Source organism: Budorcas taxicolor, chromosome 20, assembly GCF_023091745.1.
Source record: "Budorcas taxicolor isolate Tak-1 chromosome 20, Takin1.1, whole genome shotgun sequence".
Taxonomy (NCBI): Eukaryota; Metazoa; Chordata; class Mammalia; order Artiodactyla; family Bovidae; genus Budorcas; species Budorcas taxicolor.
The window spans coordinates 56,973,001-56,994,436 of record NC_068929.1 but is presented as its reverse complement, the minus strand read 5'-3'; the positions used below and the strand labels follow the sequence as shown (position 1 = coordinate 56,994,436).

The 21,436-nt window shown below is 35.5% G+C and overlaps 1 protein-coding gene across 1 annotated transcript in view; it reads right to left on the bottom strand.

Moving 5' to 3' along the window:
- The window catches only part of CDH18 (cadherin 18), a 417,078-nt gene that overhangs the window by 130,024 nt on the left and 265,618 nt on the right, over positions 1–21,436 (bottom strand). The gene's annotated exons all lie outside the window — the stretch shown is intronic.

Sequence of the window (21,436 nt, the reverse complement as noted above, 5' to 3'; positions counted from 1 at the left end):
AACTAAAAATTAAAAAATATATATATAAAGCTTCAAATAACTATATAACAGAAACCTTTAATTAAAATGTAATTTTATAAAAAATTTCAACCAAGGTTAAATTAATGAGATTTAATACTATCAGTTCAGTTCAGTTCAGTCGCTCAGTCGTGTCTGACTCTTTGCGACCCCATGAATCACAGCACACCAGGCCTCTCTGTCCATCACCAACTCCCGGAGTTCACTCAGACTCATGTCCATTGAGTCAGTGATGCCATCCAGCCATCTCATCCTGTGTCGTTCCCTTCTCCTCCTGCCCCCAATCCCTCCCAGCAACACTATACATAAATACAATTGGGCCATATAGATAGGTGAATGTAAAATATCTATAAAAAATAATTTCTGAGTTAATAATTTTTTTAGTTTTGGTATGATATTTCATTTTTTTGGTTAGTGCATCTGTAAGTGTATGGAGTATTCTAATTTTCTTCTAAAGGTAAAATTGCATGTTTTAAAGTGCTATATGTTGTTGTTGTTCAGTCATTAAGTCATGTTCAATTCTTTACAACTCCATGGACTACAGCATGCCAGGCTTCCCTGTCCTTCAGTATCTCCCAGAGATTGCTCAAGTTCATGTCCATTGAATAGGTGATGCCTTCCAACCATCTCATTCTCTGTCAATTGTTCTCCTCCTGACCTCAATCTTTCCCACTATCAGGGTCTAATCCAATGTGTTGGCTCACTGCATCACATGGCCAAAGTATTGGTCCTCAGCTTCAGCATCAGTCCTTCCAATGAATATTCAGGGTTGATTTCATTTAAATTGACTGGTTTGATCTCCTTCTGTCCAACAGGCTCTCAAGAGTCTTTTCCAGCACCTACATCAAGATACTGAAAACTGATTTTATATGTGTGTCTGTATGTATCTGCTTGTTATTCAACAAAGATTTTTCCCAGTTTTATAAATTTGTTTACCCTATACTTGACTTCAAATATTATTTTTTTAGTTCAACAGCTCTTCCCAACACAACAGTTCATGAGTAGAGCACCTTCTGTGAAACATGATCCCCTGATATTAATCATGTGCTTTGACCAGGATCTGTCAGATTGCTAAACGTACCATAGTCCTCTTAACAAAGTTATTTGACCTGGGAAAAGCATGAGACCCACAATTTTATAGGACTCCACCATTCTTCTCACAGTTGATGTATGCAAGGATAGGCAGTTGATTCACAATGATTCACAAGGAGATTCCATTCCCCAAAATGTTCAAACTGGAGCTCATCTCTCTTCGCTGTGATACACTGAAAGAAGCTTCTGACAATGGGTGTGCTTCCAAAATTCATGTTGGAATAACTACTCTAAGGTCTGTAATAAATTTTTTGAATCCTTAAAAATGTTACAATATTCCTGAAAGTGAAAGTTTTAATCACTCGGTCATATCTAACTCTTTGCAACCCCGTGTACTGTAGTCTGCCAGGCTCCTCTGTCCATGGGATTTTCCAGGCAATAATACTGAAGTGGGAGCCATTCCCTTCTCCAGGAGATCTTCCTGACCCAGGGATTGAACCTGAGTCTCCTGTTTTACATACAGATTTTCTTTATCATCTGAGCTACCAGGGAAGCTCCAGGAAGTTACATATAAAATAGAACACTGTTCCGATGAAAAACAATAGAAAAGTTACACAATAAATTAGAATCTATTTCCCAAAACTTTTTGAGATAGGCTAGGAAGTCAACTTCCTGGTTGTGAAAGACTGTAAGTTCCAGCTATACTATAACTTTCTATAATTCAATAAGCCACCTAAAGGACTTTTGGCTAGTGAAAATTAGGGTGATGACACTTGTAAAAAAAAAAAAAAGAGTCTTTGTACACAGAGATAAATAAGTAAACCACAGAATTATTATGATGATATTATTACAAAACACATCATTTTAACAAAGGAAGTTGAAAAAATAGTACCAGTGGGTCATAAAAGAGGCATGGCTCAGAAAACCTTTAGTCAGAGTCTTTCAAGAGGAAGCCTATTCTGGAAGAAGAAGATTCAGTGCAAAGGAAGAATGGATATTTGTTGCTAGACAGACCTTTGTTGACAAAGTAATGTCTCTGCTTTTTAATATGCTATCTAGATTGGTCATAACTTTTCTTCCAAGGAGCAAGTGTCTTTTAATTTCATGGCTTCAGTCACCATCTGCAGTGATTTCAATGCCCTTAAATAATTCCCTTTCCTCAAATGTTGGCTAAATATGGGGGCTCACATCTAATAAGTTGAACATAGCAAACTCAATGAGGTATCACTTCCAAGGGCTCTTCCCTGGTGGCTCAGATGGTAAAGTGTCTGCCTACAATGTGGAGACCTGGGTTCGATCGCTAGGTTGGGAAGATCTCCTGGAGGAGGAAATGGCAACCCACTCCAGTACTCTTGCCTGGAAAATCCTATGGACAGAGGAGCCTGGTAGGCTACCGTCCATGGGGTCACAAAGAGTCGGACACAACTGAGTGACTTCACTCATCACTTCCAAGATACGCTTATGAAAGTGCTGTGGTTTCTTTCATGAGTATTATTTTTCAAGTTCCCTTAGATTGCTTCCCTGGGGGAAACTATCTATGATGTTGCATTGAAGCTCTATGGAGTGTACCATATGACAAGTGACTGAAAACTGGCAACAGTGATGTTAGTAAGCTGGAAGCAAAAACCATCCCTGCCTCCCCCAGAAAAGTTTCTGATTATGATCACAGCCTCTGCTGCCAAACATACTGGGATCTAATAAACCTGAATCTGAAGTACCCAGCTAAGTCAAACCTAGATTCCTGATCTCCAGAAATCATGAGGTAATAAATATTGGTTGTTTAAGCACCTCAATTGGATGATTTGCAATACAGCAATAGATCATTCATATACAGCAGCCTTGTAGTTGTCAGTGATTTGACAAACATAAGGGACCCTATTTAGTTCTTTCCTTTCTGTGTTGCTTTGCATAATGCTTGGGGAAATTAAAAGCAAAATTGAAACAAAAATCCAAACAAGCAAACGAAACATGATAAGCAGTTACTCTTGGAGCAAAGTTTTCAAATGTCTTTTAATCTCCCAATTTTATTTTGTAAAGAAATAAATTGTTGCTGTTATAGCCAGTGCTCAAGGTGAAATACTTATAATCAAACTATCAGCTCATCCTCCTAGACAATTGTCCCCAACCTTTTTAGCACCAGGCACCCATTTCATGGAAAACAATTTTACCATGGACTGGTGGCGGAGGTTGGTTTGGGGATGATTCAAGCACATTATATTTATTGAGCATTCGATTTCTAATGCTGCTGCTAATCTGACAGGAGGTACTGGTCCTCTGGCTAGAAGTTGGGGACCTCTGGGTTAGAGGATACCATGAAGTAGGTGCATGCTTAGTCATGTCTAACTCTTTGAAACTCCATGGACTATATTCTGCCAAGGTCTTCTTTCTATGGGATTCCTAGGCAAGAATACTGGAGTGGGTTGACATTTCCTTCTCCAGAGGATCTTCCCAACCCAGGGATTGAACACATGCTGCCAGCTGTTCCTGCATTGCAGACAAATTCTTTACCACTGAGCCACCTTGGAAGCCCATAGAAGACACCATACATTCAGTAATTACACTCTTTGCTTTTTTTTTTTTTTTATTACCAAACGGAGTTGAAAATTTCTTTCCACATAAAAACCTACACATGGACTTTTATAGCATCTTTATTCATCACAGATAAAACCTGGAAGTCATCATTTATTTTTGCTTTTATTGCCTATGTTTTGTGCCATATTCACGAAATTTTTGCCAAGACCGATGTCAAGAATCCTTTTCCCTCTGTGTCCAATGGATGTAAAATTTCAATCATACTCTCTCTTGTGTGTGTCAGTCATGTACGATTCTTTGGGACCAGATGAATTGTATCCCATGATGCTCCTCTGTCCATAGGATTATCCCAGCAAGAATACTGGAGTGGGTTGTCATTTCCCACTTCAGGGGATCTTCCTGAGGATTGAACCCATGTCTCCTGCATTTTCTGGTGGATTCTTTACCACTGAGCCACCTGGGAAGCTGACTCAATTATATCAGATGATTTAATAATTCTAGAGACCTGCTGTATGACATGGTGCCTACAGTTAACAATGTAGTTTGTGGTTTTCAAAATATGGGACTACAGCAAACTAAAAGAGTTCTGCACAGCAAAGCAGATAATCTACCAAAAAAAAAAAAAAAAAAGGCAATGCAGAGGATTCATGGAAATATTTGCAAACTTACAAAATATATAAATAACTCCTACAACTCAAGCAAAACAAAACAGAAACAATAACGATTTTAAAAATGCACAAATGATTTGAGCAGATATTTCTCAAAAAAAAGACATAAAAATAGGCAACAGTTATATGAAAATATGCTCAACATCATTAATTATCAGGGAAACACAAATTAATACTTTAGTGAGAGATAACCTCAAACCTGTTAGGTTGGCTATTATTGGCAAAACAGAAAATAAAAAGTGTTGGCATGGTTTTGGAGCAATTGAAATCCTTGGACACTCTTGGTGGGAAAGTAAAATGGTGTAGCAGCTATATAAAAGAGTATGGAGTTCCTTGAAAACAGTAAAAATAGAACTACAACATGATCCAGAAATCCTACTTCAGGGTACATATTCCAAAGAATTGAAATTATAATCTCAAAGAGATGTCTGTGTCCTTATGGTATCTGCAGCACTATTCACAATGGCCAAGATAACAGAAACAACATGTATTCATGTCTATTTTATTCATAAGTGAATAAAAATAATGAATAAAGAAATTGTCCAATAAGATAAAAATATCAGCAATTTGGGAAACAGAACTGTTGAATGTATAGTGGGTATGTGTGTATATATGCTATTCTAGTGAGATAATTATAGAATTAATAGAAGAGAAAATTTAAAATAAAACAGAGATATTATGATAAATGGATATGAATTCAATGAACTTTTGAACTCTCTGACAACAAAGATCACTAAGAATATAAAAATAAAGTTACTAGGATTTAAATGATTTCAAGGAAACCAACATCTTTGGGATCCAGATGCTTTTAAAGTAGAAAGCATATTCTAAAAAGAGCCCAGAACACTTAATGCTCAAATATTTTATTAACATTTATGTTAAACATAAATATTTACACATTCCTTTGAAATTTAATTCTAAATATATTTTTTATGTTTGATCACATTTTAAGATACTATGGTTAACCTTGGGAGGAAATATCTAAAATTATCCTAAAATAACAAGAGATTTTAGAGAAAACTTTACACACTAGTTATAACAAAATCATGCAATGATCAATTATGAAGACATACAGCATGTAGAGCCACCTTTAAGAATTCTGACAACTGAAGGTCAACAGTCCAAAAATAATTAGGTTACTATTATCTTTGAATAATAATGATAATACATGAATTTTCATTTGCCTGTTATTTTATGAAAATTAGAATTCCCTTTAGGAGTAAAAACACTTGGGAGAATCTTTAAAGGATATAGTTCAAATGTATTTAGATATCTTTGACCTGTGGTCTAAAGTTTTGGCTTTTCTATTCATGATACAATTCAATCACATGGAAAGAGTCAGTTTATGATTTAGAAAGAAATGCACTCTTATTTAAATAAGATTAGCAAAGGTCAACACTCTCAGAATCTTGGTACACAAGGTAAATGATCTCTTGGCTTTCTGTGTTATTTTTACTCGGTAATTGCTCTCTCTGGGAAAAAGAAAAAAGGTTTTATCTTGGATAATTTTACAGTACAGTCTAATAAGCATTTATATAGTTGCCAAAAAACTCCCTCAGTGTACTCTGCTTGAGTTCACAAAAAGGTTATATATTGTAGGAGTGTTATTCAACTTTCAAGAGGAGTAAGGAGGACTAAAAAAAATACATTGAGATTTTATTTCTCACAGACACATATAAAAACACACACACAAACATATCATATGGATTGTGTTTTTTTACTATCATCATGTATATATTAGCTTGAGAGAGAGAGCATGTATTCATTTTACAGAAATAAATTTTATAATTGGGTTCATAAGGACAAACACAAATTTAAAACAATAAACTTGGTTCTTAATTTTCCCTGTTAAAATTAAGGGGAGAGATTTCCTTTTCCCCCAGTTTCCTTTCTTTTCTTGGAGCATTTACAAGAGAAAACTTGTCATGTGTATGACTATATATGTGAACTATTTATATATATATATTGCATAGTTAGAAAATATTTACTTTAAAATCTCATAATGTCATAGATACAATCATAGATTTAGTTGATATAACAAAGGAATTGATTAAAAATATCTTTTATAGAATAGGTTACGCATTAAAAAATAAAATCCCAATCATTTAACATATTTTTTAAAATGAAGAAACTTATTTTACACATTATTTCGTATATAAAACAGTCAACTTTTTCTAACATATAGCTTGGCTTTTGTAAAAAATAGTCATATTTAATAATTGTGCTTTTCCAGTACACTCATAATTAATAACTTGGTTGTCATATACACAAGCTACAACAGAACAGCCCTGGTTATTGTTTTGATAGTCATCAGTTATGGAGGGATATGCTGCCTGAATTGTGTAGCAATAAAGAATCACTAAAAAAAAAAACTTTCATAGCAAAGCAAATTTTTGTTTTGTTTAAGGCTAAAATATTTAATGACTTGCAAAACTGTGATGCTAAAACTGTCCCAAACTAACCAGAGTGTCCACATTTGCACCACTACATGTTGTGAGGAGATGAGCTATAGTTGATGAAAAATACAACCAGCCAGCCTACTTAATGCTGTGAGGTAAGCTCTTTTCCTGCATCCATAATTTTTGGATATATTTTGGTCTTTATAATACACCAATATCACCAGGATGTATTTAAATCTGGGTGGTGCTTTAATATTAAAACATGTTGAGTTGCTTTAATCTGAGTTTCCTTTTTCCCACTCATAAAAATTTTCTTTCCAAACATTTATATTTTGCTGTTTTTGAAGGGATGTTTACATTTATAGATTTTTCTCTCTGTCTTCTCCTGCATTTAAAATACTATTGTGCTTATTGTATAAAGATTTTTCTCTTTTTTCTCATTTTTATATAATTGTTTTCATATGATCATTGGTTCTTTTGATTTGTACTGCTTTCAAGACTGATCTTCATTAAGCATTTTCAGTTTTCTAGAACTCCTAATTTATTTCCTACATCTTCTTTTACACATCGTCAGGGTGCTGAACAAAAATGTATTTATATCAGAAACTTCAAGCCTTTCTTGCTTGTTACGTTGAAACTATTTCTGTTTCTATTTTATTAAAAATGATGATTAGCTTTCAAACAAGAAAATCTGTTGCCTATACTTGGTTTATCTTCAGATCTCTGGATGTCTGTAATATCATCTTCTATTTTATCATAGTAATTGTATATACTCCTAACTATTATGATTTTGTAATACAGAAAGCTTTTTAAAATCTTCATTAATTATATATAATTATTATGAGTATTATGTTTTAAAATATACAAAGCAAATTATATTTTCCCTATGTTTATATCTTTTGTGTAAAGAAATGTAATGCTTATGCAGTAATACTGATCAATCACTTTATGTTTAATGTCTTTCTTTTTTAATCTTCCCCTTTTCTAATGCCATAAAATAACCTAATATTTTCCTTTAAAGTATAAATAACATATGTCTTTAATCACTTTGGTAAACCTTTAAGATGTTGAGTTGTCTACTTTTACAAGGATGACCACTGGTGCCTGTGCCTTTCATAATCTGATGTGTATTTCATCTGTAACTCCAACTTGGACATATACCAAGTCCTGGGGTACACACTGTATGGCTTCCTAAGGGTTTCACAAAGTCCACTAGATCTTCTTTTCAAACCAAGCGGATGTTGATATCTGTTCTATCAACTCCCCTTCAATTATTTTCCTTTAAAAATTCTTGATTATTTATGAATATGTACCCTTTCACTTGACATTTTGGATCAGTCTAGATTATTGACTCATTCACTAAATGTCACTTACCTTGTGCCAGCATAATTTCAGGTACTGTGCATATGCGCTAAGTCACTTCAGTTGTGTCTGACTCTTTGTGACACCATGGCCTATAGCCTGCCAGGCTCCTATGTCCATGGGTCCTCCAGACAAGAAAACTGGAGTGGGTTGTCATGCCCTTCTCCAGGGATCTTCCTGACCCAAGAACTGAACCCACATCCCTGAAGTCTCAGTTCTTTACCACTAGAACCACCTGGGAAGTCCCAGTTTCAAGTACTAAGTATACAGTAAACAAAACAGACCAAAATCCTCATCCTTTTGGAGTGCACATTCTTATGGGCAAGATATATGATAAAACTTTATAGTATATTATGAAGTGATATTGCTAAAAATAACAGATTTTTATTATCTGTTTATATGTTGCTTAATCACCAAAATATCTCAGACAACAGCAAATATTTAGGTCTATCTTGCATAGTATAAGAACTATAACTAAGTTACAACTGCTGGGTTAGGCTCAGTTTAAAGTGAATTTTCATTCCAGAATATGAGCTGAAAAGATAGTCATTGGGAAGGCCAAGATAAGGAACAAAGGATGAAGGCACTGAATGGCATTTAAAGTGCCATGTGGCATGTCTATTCATATTTGGTTGGCAAAACAGTCTTTGACACAAAGTTAAGTAGCAGGAGCATATATACCATTTATAGGAAAACATGATAAGGGAGGGAAAGAAATAAATGATTCTGAAAAAATAATATAACCTATATACAGTCTACTCTCTGGACTCAAATAACTCTTTAGTTTATTCTTTAGACTCTAAGGAACTATGCGTTGCTTAGAGTTAAAAAATAATTACCAGTTCCCTGACATTCCCAAATCTCTTTAAATGAAAGATCTTTCAATATAATCATATACAACATAGCTTTTCTTCTTCCAGAGACCACTGAATTAAGACTCATTATTTGCCCACCACAAATTCAACATATAACTGGGGACAAATAAGAACAAAATTATTGAAATAAAAATCTCATTTAGATGGAAAAAAATGTTAGTGGCTCATAGCAATTCAAAAATGATTCTATGCAATCATTACAAGGATTTCTGTCCTTAAGACTTTGAGGCTAATTTATTTGTTGAACTATTTACATTTTAGCCATAAAAGTCATGAAATTTTGGTTTCTTCCTCTTCTTTTTCATGTCTGTTACAAAATATACTGGCATTTTTTTCTCCTGAGCTCACCTCTTTTTTGTAGCATCTTATCAAATACAGCCAATAGCAATCAACTCATAGACATTCTCATTTAAAATCTCTTCTCCTAAAGCCATGGGTACATTAGGTACATTTTCTGCCCTCCAAGTTATTCTAGGAAAATATTTATCAAAGCAAAATACAGTCACCTTATAACATCCTATAAGCATTACTTAGTGCTTTGCTCTTCTTCAAACACAAATCCACATATTTTGTTGTTGTTGCCTTAGTCAAATTAATTGATGAATCCTAAATTCAATGGGAGAATAACTTTCACTAATAGGAAAGTACAGCAGAGACAGGAAGAGAATATTTACATCTACTAGGGCAGGTAAGAGAGATACCAAGTATTTGAGGATAGGAAGTCAGTAAAATGCTATTACAAACATAATTCTCTGAGGAAGTGAGACAAATGAGAATGAATGTTGTATAATGATTGCAGTCCCTGACCCAAACATCTTAAGTAGTTTGTCAATGAGTTTGAATAATGAACTCGCTGAATGCACTTTTTGTTTTAATGCATCTTCATATCATCTTTTTAAAATGCAATTTAGCATGTTAACGGTTCTCTGAGAAACAGATTTTCCTCTTTCTCCTGAATTTTGAAGCCACTTCTCTATTGTTCTTTGTACTCTATTTTTGTTGACAAGTTCATGGTAAGTTAATTGCTTTCTTTTTGGTTTTGAAATTCTAAACTTCACCATAACACATCTAGGTGATAATAATTTCGATCCTGTTTGGAGCTTCTTATAATTTTTTATTTAAGGATTCATGTCTCTATTTATTCTTGAAAAATCTTAGTCTAGGTTTTTTGTTTGTTTGTTTGTTTGTTTGTTTTTAAATACTGCCTCACCATTTTCTTTGGTGTCTTCATACGAAAGTCCTTTGAATGTACATTTGAAAGTTTATTTTTCTTTGGCACATGATTATTTCTCTCTCTTTAATATGGAGCCTCTCAGATGAATTTTGGTTGATTTTCTTCAAATATGTCTTCTAGTTTGCTTTCTCTGTGTTCAGTTGTGTCTAACTCTTTTCCTTAATTTCCTTAATTTGTTCTTAACATCAATGCCTGTGCTGTATCTTCTGTTGATTGACAGGTGCAGTTTTTTCCTTTTTTTTTTTTTTAATTTCAGTGCAAACCCTGGTTTCATGCCATACACCTCGCTCTAGTAACATCTCACTGAATTCCTGGGATTGTATGCTCCCTCTTTCCTCCATGGCTCTCAAGCTAAGATGCCAAGCCAGATCCTGCCTTAGGGTTGCTCTGAGCTCCCACAACATCAACTTGACAATTTCTCACTTGAAGTACCAATGCACTCACACTACTATGACCACGTGAAAATATGAAGTCTACTGAGGGAAAACTTATAATTATATTGGTGGCAGAATGCTCATAAACTCCTAAATTCTTATTATTCCAGAGTATCACACTTAGGCTTTACAGAACTCTATAACAGATCTCTGGTAGAAAGGAACTCCCACATGTTCTTTATATTTTCAAGGTCAGAAGACAGCACTGCAATACCTAGGCAAATACGCAAGAGTAAATTCTCTCTAGCAGAAGATGTGGCTGTATTGGGAAAAAAAGGAGTATCTGAGTTCTATAGTTAATGCCAGCTTATGGATTCTAGGACTAACTTATATCTATTGAATTGTTTGTGTGTGTGTGTGTGTGTGTGTGTGTGTGTGTGAGTGTGTTTTAACAACAAAATCAATGTTCAGATTGTCTGCAACTTTTTTCCCCTCATTCCTCTAAACTTAAGTTCCTTTTTATAGTAGCTACATAGCTGCTGTAAAAGCAAAATATCAATAATTTATACACTACATTTATTTTCCTATAAAGATCAGTAAGGTTGGTTCACTCTTAGCAGTTATAAGATACAGCTCATCAGTTGCCGTAGAACTGGGAAAGGTAAGTTTTCATTCGAACCCCAAAGAAGGGCAATGCCAAAGAACGTTCAAACTACCATACAATTACACTTATTTCATATGCTAGCAAGGTATGCTCAAAATCCTTCAAGCTAGGCTCCAACAGGATGTGAATGGAAAGTGTCCAGATGTATAAGCTGGACTGAAGAAAAGGCAGAGAAACCAGAGATCAAATTGTCAACATCTGTTGGACTGTTGAAAGGCAAGAGAAATCCAGAAAAACATCTACTGCTGCTTCATTGACTATGCTTAAACCTTTGACAAGTGGATTGCAACAGTGACAAATTCTTAAGAGATGGGAATCTCTGACCACCATAGCTGCCTCCTAAGTAACCTGTTTGCAGGTCAAGAAGCAACAGTTAGAACCACACATGAAACAATGAACGGTTTCAATATTGGGAAAGAGTACGTCAAGGTCAAGGCTGCATATTGTCACCTTGCATATTTACTTTACATGCAGAGTACATCATGCAAAATGTGGGGCTGAAAGAATCACAAGTTGGAATCAAGATTCCCAGGAGAAATATCAACAGACTCAGATATGCAAACAATGCTACTTTAATGGCAGAAAGTTAAGAAGAACTAACGAGTCTCTTGATGAGGGGGAAATAGGAGAGTGAAAAAGCTGGCTTAAACCCAACATTTGAAAAACTAAGATTATGGCATCCAGTCCCATCACTTCATGGCAAACAGATGGGGAAAAATGGAAACAGTGACAAACTTTATTTTTGTGGGCTCCAAGATCACTATGGACGGTAACTCCAGAAAAAGACGATAGCTCCTTGGAAGAAAAGCAATGACAAACCTAGACAGCATGTTAAAAGGCAGAGACATCAGTTTCCCAATAAAGATTGGTATAGCTAGAGCTATGGATTCTCCAGTAATCATGTACGGGAGTATGAGTTGGACCCTAAGGAAGGCTGAGCACCAAAGAATTGATGCTTTTGCATTGTGGTGTTGGAGAAGACTCTTGAGAGCCCCTTGGACTGAAAGGAGGTCAAACCAGTCAATTTCAAAGGAAATCAACCCTGAATGGACTGATATTGAACCTAGAGCTCCAATACTTTGATCACCTGATGCAAAAAGCCAACTCACTTGGAAGTACCATGCCTGATGCTGGGAAAGACTAAGGGTAGGATGAGAGGAGAGCAACAGAAAATGAAATGGTTGGATGGCATCACCTTATCAATGGATAAGACTTTGCACAAACTCCGAAATTTTTCTCTTAAAGAAATGTCTGTTACACCAAATGTCTACTATACAATCTATAGCATTTTTGATGCCTTAAATTATTTTAAGGTAGAATTTATTCTTTTTTAGGAAAGTTAAATATATTGGAACACTTAGGATTAATCCTGGATATGAAGCTTAGACTGGCTGAACTATGAGGTGACAGAATGTGCATTATTGAATTCTAGGTACCATATTATTTATAGCATATTAGTAATGTCCTTTTCTCTTAGTTTGAATATATGTGTATTATTTCTAAGTAATGATCTGCCTCATTAGCAAGTTTTAAAGATAACTTTAAATATAATACTACCTATTTTGGTGTTGACTACATAATTTTACATGGCATAGAGATACAGATATCATTTCATATTTTATTTCTGGACATGCCATAATTTCATATGTCATATGTGGTCCTTTTCAAATAATTTCTTAGAGTCTATCATAAAAAGCTAATGATTAGCTGAAGCACATTTAAGAAAGGAAGAGTTGATGGGAATAACAAAAGAGCATTTGATTCACTGAAGCTTGTCCCTTTTAATACACTTTTTTTCCCAGGATAGTCTTGATTCTAATTGTTTTTTAAAAGACTTTGTGTCTATGCTTCAATAACTTTGCAAGGTGAGCAAATAAGCCATTCCCTAAGATTAACCCCATGCCCTAGCCTGTAAGAACTGCAATCAACTGATCATTACATTTATGCAAACTAATATTTTATTACATGAATAACATTTACTTGGGAAAGTGACTATCTTTAATAACATATATATTTATTTATAGAAGATTTTGAGAGATAGAAAGTTGATTGAAATGTAAGTGGCATAGATATTGTGATATATGACTTACCAGGATATCAGACATCATAAATTAACCAGAGAGTTTTAAAATCTCTATATTAACTTGTTTTATGCATATACAGTATAAACTGGAGCCGATTATACAGAGTGAAGTAAGCCAGAAAGAAAAACACCAATACAGTATACTAACACACATATATGGAATTTAGAAAGATGGTAATGATAACCCTATATGTGAGACAGCAAAAGAGACACAGATGTAAAGAAAAGACTTTTGGACTCTGTGGGAGAGGGAGAGGGTGGGATGATTTGGGAGAATGGCATTGAAACATGTATACTATCATGTAAGAAACGAATCGCTAGCCTAGGTTTGATACAGGATACAAGATGCTTGGGGCTGGTGCACTGGGATGACCCAGAGAGATGATATGGGGAGGGTGGTGGGAGGGGGGTTCAGGGTTGGGAACTCATGTACACCCATGGCAGATTCATGTCAATGTATGGCAAAACCAATACAGTATTGTAAAGTAAAAAAAAATAATAATAATTAAATTTTAAAAATCAATTAAAAAAATAAAAATAAAGAGCTCACTGGAAAAAAAATAAAAAAGAAAAATAAAATGAAAATAAAACAATTTACATATGATAGCATGAAACAGAATAAAACATTTAGGAATAAATTTAACAAAAGTCTAAGACTTGTACACTGAAAACTATTAAATATTTTGAAATAAATTATACATAAAAACAAACAAAAAAAGAAATGCTAATTTCAAATTAAAAACAGAAAAAAGATTTTCCTGAATCTAAGACACTTTTATTGAATACTAATCATTAAACATTATGTTAAGCTCTGCCTAAAATATTAATACATGAATAAAATAAATTACTAATCCTATGGCTATCTGAATTCCATACATTAGAAGGACAACTGATTTACATCAGAATATTCATTGTAATCAGGAATAATATCTTTAAAATTGCTTAGTCTACTTCTGCATTATCATGTGTCAACATGCACTATAGCAAAACTGGTTCTCCTGTACAAAATGTGCTTTTCTTCAAAGCAATGATACAATGGGGCCACTTTTCCTTTTAACATCCCCTCATTTATAACCATAAACATGATTCATAAAAAACTAAAAGAATGTTTAGAATTTCCCTGGTGGTCCAAAGGTAAAGAATCTGCCTTCCAATGCAGGGGATATGATTTGACCCCTGGTTGGGGAGCTAAGACCCACATGCCAAAGGGCAACTAAGCCAGTGAGTTACAACTACAGAAGATTACATACAACATAGTAAAAAAAAAAAAGTGAAATTATAAATACAAACTGAAAACTTTTCTTACTTGTTTTCAGTGTTCAATGAAGAATTAGAAATTGATTTGTAAAGACTAGTAATAATCAAATCATCTCTAAGAAATATATGCCCGTGACCATGAACACATATATCTATACAAGATAAACAGAACAAGTAAAAATGAGTAAGCAAATAAATAAATAAATCAGTATACAACTCTGCCATAGTATGCAGCCAAACAGACCAAAAACAAATCATAAAATAACTAACATGTTATAACTGATCATTTCCACCTAGGTAATTTCAAATTATTCTAAAATAGACAACTTCAAAATTAAAATAATTCTGCTGCTGCTGCTAAGTCACTTCAGTCATATTCAACTCTGTGCAACCCCATAGATGGCAGCCCACCAGGCTCCCCCATCAGTGGGATTCTCCAGGAAAGAACACTGGAGTGGGTTGCCATTTTCGTCTCCAATGCATGAAAGTGAAAAGCGAAAGTGAAGTCGCTCAGTCATGTCCGAATCTTAGCGACCCCATGGACTGCAGCCTACCAGGCTCCTCTGTCCATGGGATTTTCCAGGCAAGAGTACTGGAGTGGGTTGCCATTGCCTTCTCCAAATAATTCTACAAACTTATTAAATTTAGCTGTTACCTTGTTTGAGAGACTATTCTCTTCAGGTATATGTATCTGGTTTAATAGAATAAATATAAAATACCTTTTAAATTTTTTATTTTATATAATAACTCATAATATAGATAAATATATTTTGTCTTTAATAGGGTTGAATGAAAAACTATTTTTAATAGATTCCCAACTTTCTTTCAAAATGTATACTTTCAATTTAGCTAGGTTAAATATCAAATTGACATACTGTTTTTCCAAGTACTTTCTATGACCTTTCAACTAAAATTAGTGGAGTGGTCTTTCCAATCTAGATTTGATGGGATGGTATATATCTAACTCTGCTGTGGGCTTAGTTGCTCAGTCATGTGTCTGACCCTTTTCAACCCCATGGACTATAGCTCATCAGGCTCCTTTGTCCGTGTGGATTTTCCAGGCAAGAATACTGGAGTGGGTTGCCATGCCCTCTTCCAGGGGATCTTCCCAACTCAGGGATCAAACCCAGGTCTCCCACATTGCAGGTGGATTCTTTACCATCTGAGTCACCAGGGAAGCCCATATCTGACAATCTCTCCCATCAAAACTACAAGTATACAAGCTGCACAATGTACATAAAATGACTGTCATTGAAAAGCATTCAATGCAGGAAGGTCTGGATGAGGTATAGTCCTTGAGGGAAAGGAAGCACATGAGATGAGTTTTATATTCTCAGGGACTCAGGGCATTTTTCAATATAATGTGCTAAAGAGAAGACTCTAACAGAAATTATGTACTTTGCGAGACCAAGGTTGGGATTAAAGGGCTGCCATAGTAGCTGAAAGGAGAATGAAGGCACAAATAAGAAAATGTAGAGAAATAAACCCCAAAGACTGAATGTCTTTCCTTGTGTTAATTATAGATATATGCACTACATTTGTACATGTAGAGACTCAAATAAACTGAAATAAAGCAAAGCTGAAAGACACAAAGAGCTACACAGATATTTCAGAAGGTAAGAGGCACCAGGAATCAGAATTAGTAAATGCTTTTGACTCCAGTTTATATTAGAGAAAAATTAGTTCTTAGGAGTAAGAGTTTATTTCCCAGGAGTAAGGGAAAAGATGAAATATACCAGTTTTAGCAGAGTTTAACTGTGCTGCTGCTGTTGCTGCTAAGTTGCTTCAGTCGTGTCCGACTCTTAGCGACCCTATGGACTGCAACCTACCAGTCTCCTCCACCCATGGGATTTTCCAGGCAAGAGTACTGGAGTGGGGTGCCATTGCTTTCTCTGTAACTGTGCTAGTATGGGGTATTAACTCTATATTATATAAAACTCTATGTGAATTACCTAAATTTGTAAATTTGAGCAAATTCAGGCAGGCAATGACAGACAGGGAAGACTGGCATGTTGCAGCCTGTGGAGTTGCAACAAGTCAGATATGACTGAGCAACTGAATGATAACAACATACTCTAAATTTAATCTACAAGAAAACAGCAAATCTCTGTGGATAAAGGTGACATAATCAGGAACTTCTACAGTTGTCTAGATACAATGTTCAACCACTAATCATAAGATACACTTGAAAATGGAATATGACGAAAATAAGAAACGAACCAGTCAGTAAAATGACCCATAGATGATGTTGATTTGGGAATTATTAGAAAAGGATCTTTAAATACCTAAAAGGTCCCTCCAGTCAAGGCTATGTTTTTTCCAGTGGTCATGTATGGATATGAGAGTTGAACTGTGAAGAAAGCTGAGTGCTAAAGAATTGATGCTTTTGAACTGTGGTGATGGAGAAGACTTTTGAGAGTCCCTTGGACTGCAAGGAGATCCAACCAGTCCATTCTGAAGGAGATCAGTCCTGGGTGTTCACTGGAAGGACTGATGCTGAAGCTGAAACTCCAATACTTTGGCCACCTCATGCGAAGAGTTCACTCACTGGAAAAGACTCCGATGCTGGGAGGGTTTGGGGGCAGGAGGAGAAGGGGATGACAGAGGATGAGATGGCTGGATGGCATCACCAACTCAATGGACATGAGTTTGGGTAAACTCCAGGAGTTGGTGATGGACAGGGAGGCCTGGTGTGCTGAGATTCATGGGGTCGCAAAGAGTCAGACACGACTGAGCGAATGAACTGAACTGAACTGAAGATCAATGCTTAAAAACATATAGAAAACTATTAATGGCTATAGAAGTAAAATAGAAAATAAATGAATAGCACCAGAAAGAAATTATAATTGACTTAAAGCACAAATCTTTAATAAGAAAATGGCAATTCCACATAAGGGTAAATATGAGACAAAAGTAGCAAAACTCAAAGAGGCTCAGAGTTTAAAGTTGTTCCACTATTTCAAGTGATAAATTATATCTTAAGGTCGAATGAAATAAACTGTAATATATAAAGGAAACATTAAAGAAAATAGAAGAAAGTAAAATAAAACATTGATGGAGGATAAAATGAACAAAATTAAATATATGAATAATTCATAGAAAGTAAGGAAGGAGAGAATAGAAAAAAACAAACAAAAGAAACAAGTACCAAGATAATGACTTAAATAAAAATGTATCCGTAATTATTTATGAATGTATCAGTAAACTATTTAGGCAGTTAGAATAGGAAAAAAGAGTCCAAAATAGTGGCAGCTAAAAGACAGAAGGGAAAAGCCTATGAAAATAGAACAAAGGACGGTCCAAGGACCAGAGAACCTTGAGTGAAACAAACAGCCTTCCTGGCTAGCCCAATTTACAGAGAGCAGGCTCAGAGGGAAGAGAAAAAACATACAAAAAGAGGAGTCAAAATTGAGCTACTTGCCTCTTTTGGGTTGGCCCACCCTCATGCCTTGAGGATGTATTTTTCCTTTGCTTGCCAAATAAAACAGAGCTGTAGCCGAGCAGTAACACTAGTCTGACATTTCAAATTTTTGCTGTGGTGAGACAGAACTGAGGAAATTACACACAACCCTAACAGTTAAAAATAAACAACAAAATGTGAAGCCAGATTAAAACAAATGAACAAAAATTTAGTTTAGTGGCTTACATAAAACATTTTAAAAATAAGAAAATATAGTGAATAAGGAAAATAATGAAAAATATTGTTCCAGCCAACTGATAAATTAAAAAAAGGAAAAGAAAAATCTTGAATAATTATATTAATATCAGATAAACTGGACTTTAAGTTATAAATCATTGTTAAAGAGAGATGCTTCAAAAGGAAATATTTTCAAACTAAGAGAAAGACATTATGCCTTAAATCTGGGTACATCCAGTAACATGATTTCAAACTATACTTAACCAAAAAAAATCAAAAATTTAAAAACAAATAGAAAGATCTAGTATCCTAATAGCATACATTAATATACATCTCTCAGTAGCTGACAAATAAAACTTCTGTTTGGCTATAGAAAATTGGAATGACATATTGAATAAAGCTACAGCCCTGGGAGTTCATCTTTCACCCAAAAAAGATGTCATTTTCATTATTGGGGAATGGAATACAAAAGTACAAAGTCAAGACATACGTGGAGTAACAGGCAAATTTGGTCTTGGAGTACAGAATTAAGCAGGGCAAAGGGTAACAGTTTTGTGAAGAAAACATATTGATCATAGCAAAAACCCTCTTCCAACAATACAAGAGAAGACTCTACACATGGACATCACCAGATGGTCATTACTGAAATTGGATTGATTATAATCTCTGCAGCCAAAAATGGATAAGCTATCATTTCAGTTCAGTTCAGTCGCTCAGTCATGTTCGACTCTTTGTGACCCCATGAATCGCAGCACGCCAGGCCTTCCTGTCCATCACCAACTCCCGAAGTTCACTCAAACTCATGTCCATCGAGTCAGTGATTAACATCCAGCCATCTCATCCTCTGTCGTCCCCTTCTCCTCCTGCCCGCAATCCCTCCCAGCATCAGGGATAAGCTATACAGTCAGCAAAAACAAGACTGGGAGCTGACTGTGGCTCAGATCATTAACTCCTTATTGCCAAATTCAGATTAACTTGAAGAAAGTAGGAAAACCACGAGACCATTCAGGTATGACCTAAATCAAACTGCTTACAACTATACAGTGGAAGTGACAAATAGATTCAAGGGATTGGATCTGATAGACAAAGTGCCTAAAGAGTTATGGATGCATATTTAATGGTTGAGTAATGCTCCATTGTGTATATGGCTGGTGCACTGAGACGACCCAGAGGGATGGTACGGGGAGGGAAGAGGGAGGGGGAGTTCAGGATGGGGAACACGTGTATACCTGTGGCAGATACATGTTGATGTATGGCAAAACCAATACAATATTGTAAAGTAATTAACCTCCAATTAAAATAAATAAATTTATATTAAAAAAAAGAATTATGGATGGAGATTTGTGACATTGTACAGGAGGCAGTGATCAAGACCATTCCCAAGAAAAAGAAATGTAAAAAGGCCAAATGACTGTCTGAGAGACCTTACAAACAGCTATGAAAAGAAGAGAAGCAAAAGGCAAAGGAGAAAAGGAAAAACACACCCATTTAATGCAGAGTTCCAAAGAATATCAAGGAGAGATAAGGAAGCCTTCCTCAGTAATCAGTGCAGAGAAATAGAGGAAACCAATAGAATGGGAAAGACTAGAGATCTCTTCAAGAAAATTAGAGATACCAAGGGAAAATTTCATGGAAAGATGGGCACAATAAAGGACAATAAAGGACAGAAATGGTATGGTCCTAACAGAAGATATTAAGAAGAGGTGGAAAGAATATGCAAAAGAATTATCCAAAAAAGATCTTCACAACCCAGATGATCACGGTGGTGTGATCACTCACCTAGAGCCAGACATCTTGCAATGTGAAGTCAAGTGGGCCTTAGGAAGCATCACTGCAAACAAAGCTAGTGGAGGTGATGGAACTCCAGTTGAGCTATTTCAAATCCTAAAAGATGATGCTGTGATAGTGCTGCACTCAATATGCCAGCAAATTTTGAAGACTCAGCAGTGGCCACAGGATTGGAAAAGGTCAGTCTTCATTCCAATCCCAAAGAAAGGTGATGTCACAGACTGCTCAAACTACTGCACAATTGTACTCATCTCACAAAATAGCAAGTAGTGCTCAAAATTCTCCAAGCCAAGCTTCAATAGGACATGAACTGTGAAATTCCAGATGTTCAATCTGGATTTAGAAAAGGAAGAGGAAGCAGAGATAAAATTGCCAACATCTGTTGGATCATGAAAAAAGCAAAAGAGTTCCAGGACACATCTACTCTTTTATTGATTATGCCAAAGCCATTGACTGTGTGGATCACCAAAAACTATGAAAATTATTCAAGAGATGAGAATACCAGACCATCAGATCTACCTCCTGAGAAACCTGTATACAGGTCAAGAATCAACTGTTAGAACTGAAAAGGGGAAAACAGACTGGTTTAAAATTGGGAAAGGAGTACAAGGATGTATTTTGTCACCCTGTTTATTTAACTTATATGCAGAGTACATCTTGAGAAATGCCAGACTGGATGAACCACAAACTGGAATCAAGTTTTCGGGGAGAAATATCAATAACCTCAGATATGCAGATGATACCACACTTACGGCAAAAAGCAAAGAACTAAAGAGACTCCTGATGAAAGTGAAAGAAGAGAGTGAAAAAGTTGCTTTAAAATTCAACCCTCAGAAAACTAAGATCATGGCATCTGGTTCCACCACTTCATGGCAAACAGATGGGGAAACAGTGACAGATTTTATTTTTTTGGTCTCCAAAATCACTGCAGATGGTGACTGCAGACTTGAAATTAAAAGATGCTTGCTCCTTGGAAGGAAAGTTATGACCAACTTAGATAATTTTTTTAAAAATTTAAATTATTATTTTAATTGGAGGCTAATTACTTTACAATACTGTATTAGTTTTGCCATATCAACATGAATCCACCACAGGTGTACACGTGTTCCCCATCCTGAACCCCCCTCCCACCTCCCTCCCTGTACCATCCCTCTGGGTCATCCCAGTCCACCAGCTCCAGGCATCCTGTATCCTGCATCAAACCTGGACTGCTGACTCATTTCTTATATGATATTATACATGTTTCAATGCCATTCTCCCAAATCATCCCACCCTCTCCCTCTCCCACAGAATCCAAAAGACTGTTCTATATATCTGTATCTCTTTTGCTGTCTCACATACATGGTTATCATAACCGTCTTCCTAAATTCCATATATACGCGTTAGTATACTGTATTGGTGTTTTTCTTTCTGGCTCACTTCACTCTGTATAATAGGCTCCAGTGTCATCCATCTCATTAGAACTGATTCAAATGTATTCTTTTTAATGGCTGAGTAATACACCATGTGAAGA